Below are 5573 nucleotides of genomic sequence, written 5' to 3' on the forward strand. Positions count from 1 at the left end.
GTGGCTCCTGCACTGTCTGACTTAACCTTTTCTGGCTGCACAGGCTCTCCCTAGAAAGGGTTTTTCTCTAGCTTTGAAGTGGTTTGTGTCTGAAACCCTGGTTCCTTGCAAGCATGCTGTGATTGGAGGAATCGATGGTGTGTTTGCTGGAAGGCCCAGCAGAAATTTAAATGTGACCCTCACCTCGACAGTCTACGTGGCAGCCTGTCCTGGAGAATTTCTTCTTTTTTCATTTTCTTTTCAGTTGAAAATAGATCCTTCTCTGATACAATATATCCTGGCCACCATTGCCCCTCTCTCCATTCCTCCCAGCTCCCCCAGCTCCACTCTCCCATAATTTCCCTTAGAAAAGAGCAGGCCTCCGAGAGACAACAACGGAGCATGATAAAACATGATACAATAAGACAAAGCAAAAGCCCTCATATCAAGGCTGGACAGGCAACTCAATATGAGGAAGAGTCCCAAGAGTATGCAAGAGTCAGAGACATCCCCACTCCCACTGTTAGGAGTCGCACAAAAACACCAAGCAAACAGATGTCACATGTACACAGAGGACCTGGTCAGACCCTGTGCTCGCCACTTCAGTCTCTGTGAGCCCATGGGAGGCCTGCTTAGTAGATTCTGTGGGCCATGTTCATTGTGAGAATTCTTAAGGAGAGGGGACCCACTACTTTCTTAATGAATGATCATCATTGGGGATCTTAGAAAGAACTTTCTCTAAGAGAAAGAGTGGGGGACATGCTGCTATGTTCACGTCATTGCCCTACAGAGCCAAGAATGAATCACAGAACAAGCCTGGAGTAGAGTCAGGGATATCTCAATGTACTAACTGCTGCGGTGAGATATTGAGATTGTAGTGGTACATCATCTCGTAGCCCATGTCCTGGTGATTGAATCAAACTCCCTTCCATGGTGAGTGTTCAGCATAGCCTCGTCTACTGTCCCCGTGTCATTCTGAGTCTTGAGAGAAAACATCAGTGTTTTGTGGTCACAGTGGGGGACAGTGGCAAACGGTGGGTCTGCATGACTACAGTAGCATCAAGACAGACGGACACCTTCCCCAGCTCAACTGAGGGTAGTCTTTGCTTCTCTCTGGTTATTTTCTCCAGAGGAAGACGAAGAGACGGAGTTGGGGAGTGGAGAAGGACTGGAGTTCCTGCACAGTGAGCCAGAACACAGTCAAGGTAGTGTTCCTTTGTGTGTCTGTGTGTCTGTGTGTGACAGAGACAGACAGACAGACAGACAGACAGAGAAGACAGTAAGTGTGACAAATTTGTGTGTGAGTGCATACCACAGTGTGTGTACATACTATTAGTATGCTGTGTATTGTCTGTGTGTGAGACAGAGAGAGAGAGACAGACAGACAGACAGACTGACAGACTGACTGACAGAGTAGACGATAAGTGTGACATTATGTGTGTGAGTGCATACCGCAGTGTATGTACATACTATTAGTATGCTGTGTATTGTCTGTGTGAGAGAAAGCATACGTGTGTGCAGCAAACCGGAGGGAGCTCTAAGGTCTCAATCCTCAGGTGCCATCCATCTTTTTGTGCATAGGCGAGAGAGACAAGGTACCGCACTGCCCTAGAACTCAGAAACTTGGACAGGCTGTCTGTCAGTGAGCCACAGAACACCACCTGTCCCTGCCTCCTCAGCTCTGGGATCATGACAGTATTCCACCACTCCGGGCTTTTGTGTGTGGGCTCTGGGAAGCAAACCCAGGGCCTTGGGCGTGCTCTGCAGCAGCACTTTATTGATGGCTGCTGCATTCTTTAATTGGGGGTTAATGTGTCCTGGAAATGAGGATCCCACTCAGTTGTGGCACTGCCTTCAAGGTTAGATTATTTAATCGCTGCTCCCTTCAGATGGTTTTGGGCCCTTTTCACTTTGAATGTTGTCTAAGTGGCCCTGGCATTTTCAGCTTAAAGCACTATTTTAACTGACAGGTCCACCAAGGAGGGGTCCAGATGGCTGGTTGTGGTTGCTGGGTAGAGAGAAAACTGTGCAGTTATTTACCACCATTGTTTTTCAGGGACAACGTAGGGAGCAGTTGCCCTGGTGGAGCATCAGGACTGCAGGGAACGAGGAGGCATTGAAAATCCCCTCTTGGTTTCTAGTTTTCATCAGTACATGCTCAACTTTCTGTTCCTATGTGCCCAATACCAGGGTCATCCTAAAGACAAGCTGGTCACCTTCGGGGTCATCTGAGATGCACCATGGGATAGCCTATAGAGACTTTTAAAATAATCACAGCCACTGAAGATTCATGAATACCAAACAAGAATGAATACAGGTGTGTCTTACCAGGGATCCACCCCCTGGTTAAAGATCACCCCAGACTGCTTTTTCTCCTACATATATTTTAGCACGTTGCTTTTGTGAGACTAGATTTGCATAGTAGTTGGGTGTAGTGGTTCATGCCTTTAATCCCAACACTCAGGAGGCAGGTGGATCTCTGTGAGTTTGAAGTCAGACTGGCCTACACAGTGAGTTCCAGGATAACCAGGCTGCATAGTGAGACCTTGTGTGTGTGTGTGTGTGTGTGTGTGTGTGTGTAGTATATTATATATTCACATAGTATATATAGAATGTTTTAAAATTTGCCTGCCCATTGGCTTTTAATAGAAATTTATCCTATAGAAATTGGGAAATTACATAAAAGTGTATTCAAGCCATCAACTGTTCATAGGAAGATCTTATTTATGAAAAAATTAAGGCATAGCTATAAAACATTTATCACTGCAAATTAAATTTTAAGACAATAATTAAAACCATAGAAAGTGTTCATGATGTGTTTACGAAATAAAAACAACTTTGGTAACACATACAGGTTTGTAATGTTAGACGTATAAGAATTATGCCGTAAGAGATACTTGAGAATGCATGTGATAGGAAGCAGCTCACCGCCAACCACAAGCAGGCCTTAAGTTGGGTATTACATATAAGGTAACTCTGGGGGTGCGATTGATACCTTGATGTTGGTGGTGGTGGGTACAGGAGCAAAAATGGATATAGTTTATTATATGAAAATGCAATCCTGTTAGAACATACTCTACCTCGGGAATATAAAATGAATATCAATGAATCTTTTTTAAAGACACCATAATTTTTATTGATGACACAAGTTAGCTGAGCAGGGATGTGGCTCAGTTGGGAGGCTCGCCTAACAAGCAGGAAGCCTGGGTTCAATGTCACCATCACATGAGCTGCATTCTGGAGGTGGGGCAGGATTGCTGGCCAAATAGGGAGCTGGAGTTGGAGGCCAATCTAATAAACATGAAACCTTGTAGCATATAAAGACCAATGATGGTTACATTTGAATGTAGTATTGAAGATAAATTTTCCTGGTATTGCCCCTCCCCAACATGTCCAATACAAGCATACTATAATTTTTATGATGAGAAAGTAATTGTCTTCATGTTTATACTTACAGAATAATCAACAAAATCTATCAGGATTGGAAAAATAGTTGGACTGTCAGCAGCCTCCGATGACTCTTGCCTTGATCCAACGTGAGCTTTATGACGGAACTGTCGGTGAAGAGCAACGTGGGGGGAGCACCTGAGTATTTGAGGACTCCCAACCGTAACGTGTGAGGACAGCGGAGGTGAGAATGGATTTCCTTTCACTGGCACGGGTATAATCATGCCATCTGGGACAGAGCCAAGGGTCTATTTTGGTTTAAGATCTGAGCTTCCACCTCCTTCCTGAGCTGAGGGCCCAGCTGCCAGACGTCTGGGTCCTGTCACCACACACCAGCCTGCTGGTGCCTCTCCCCACGACAAAACAAAAAAATAAACACAAAGGATCCAGCACAGATGAAGGAAATGACATAGGCATTGGCTCTATAATAAGAACACTGAAAAGGGAAATGCGGCTGGGAACCTAAGCAAGGGTACAGGAGAGGAAGGAACCATCAAAGAATGCTCAAGGCTACAGCTCAGGGGACAAAAGCCCAGCACCAAAGCTCCCCTTGAGGGTTCAACTCTCCTCCCCAAGAGAAGAGGCAGCAGAGAACCTCTGTAATAGAATTAACTTGACAAACGGCCTGTGGACCCATTGACTCTGAAGTCTCATTTGGGTCTCTGGGTCTATTAGTCCTGATAAAGGATGAGGCTTAAATCCCCACAGTCTATTTGACTTAGATCTAGACTCAGATGACACAGAAAAACCTACCCAGAGCAGCACAAAATGCTACTTAGCAAACGTCGTCCAAGAAGCGGGGATTAGTCACATCACCTTGTATTTCCTAGCACTGGGCAGCTACATAGTTCCCTACTTCTCCAGGGCTCCCTAGCAAGGATCCAAACCTTCTTACAATGATGGCTTCCCCATTTATTTCTCCTTTGCATTGCATTTTATTTTGTTAGAAGACTCAAGGCTGCTCATAATGAAACTTTCTGAGTTTTGTTGTTTTAATTTACTAGCAGTTAAGGTCAGTTTTCAGTCCATAGGCAACAAGTGGCTAGACAAGGATAGCCCAAAACTGGAAACTTACTTATCACATTGGAGGATGAGGGAGCAGATTTTTAAGATTAATTACTCATTTCTCAAGTGTGAATTGTGTCGAATGTGGCAAAGTCGAAATGTTGGGTGGTGTCTTCTAACCTTCTTTAGTATTCTCTTTCCTATATTCCAGGAGAATCTCCATCACAGAAGACTGGAAATAGCTCCTTGTAACTATTCGGTACTATGCTACCAGATTATGACTCTGGCTTCTGACTCCACAGAACAAATTGTTAACTAACAAATCCTCAGTCCCTTGTGAAAACAGCTGGCCAGTGGACTCGAGTCTTATCTATAAACGCAAAGTCTACAGCACGTTGTCTGTAGATTTCAGGAAAAGGAGGAGGTCATGGATCTCATTGTCTGATTATAAGTGATGGTCATGTGAATAAAAGGCCAAGAAATACATTGTGTTCCAGCAGACCAGTCCCAATGGCTTCTCTGATGTCTATGCCTACAGGAATCCTGGGAGTCATATGGAAGATACTGATTTTTGTTGGTTTTATTTTAATTGTATTTACTGTATGCATGTAAATGCCTTGCCTGAATGTGCCTGGGGCCTGCTGAGGCCAGAATAGTCCATTTGATCTCCTGGAATTGGAATTAAAGATGGTGGAGCTGCCATGTACTTGCTGGGAACTGAACTCGGGTCTTTTGCAAGAATAGCAAGTGCCAGCCCCTGTAGTTTTTATTTTTTAGTACTTGTTTATTAGCCATTATGGGCTCTAAGATTTACTCTTGGCCTATTTCAACTATGCTAGTCTTATATGATCTCTAGGATTTACTCTTAGTCTACTTCAATTATACTAGTCTTACGTGGACTCTAGTGTTTATTCTTGCCCTATTTCAATTACTCACCGCAGTGCTGAACTGCTAACACTACTTAATATTAAACACTGATTTCATTTCAAGAAGAGAATTCCTGGAAAGTTTACATTATTTTAACTTGTACGTGTTGGCAGATTCAGCGAAAAAGTGCATATTTAAACCCTGTGGGGACAGATCAACTGGGAGCAGTGCCACACCTTAGACAATCATCTTGTACTTCATACTAAGGATATTCT

General features: G+C 43.9%; 1 long non-coding RNA gene across 1 annotated transcript; it reads left to right on the forward strand.

Annotated features, from left to right (window-relative positions):
• The first annotated feature begins 1106 nt into the window (after nt 1-1106).
• On the forward strand, nt 1107-5056 carry LOC121135627. The gene is made up of 3 exons (XR_005872729.1): nt 1107-1184; nt 3437-3610; nt 4643-5056. It is a non-coding gene; the product is annotated as an uncharacterized LOC121135627 (long non-coding RNA).
• The last annotated feature ends 517 nt before the right edge of the window (nt 5057-5573 follow it).

This window comes from Mesocricetus auratus, unplaced genomic scaffold, assembly GCF_017639785.1.
Source record: "Mesocricetus auratus isolate SY011 unplaced genomic scaffold, BCM_Maur_2.0 Super-Scaffold_100040, whole genome shotgun sequence".
Lineage (NCBI taxonomy): Eukaryota > Metazoa > Chordata > Mammalia > Rodentia > Cricetidae > Mesocricetus > Mesocricetus auratus.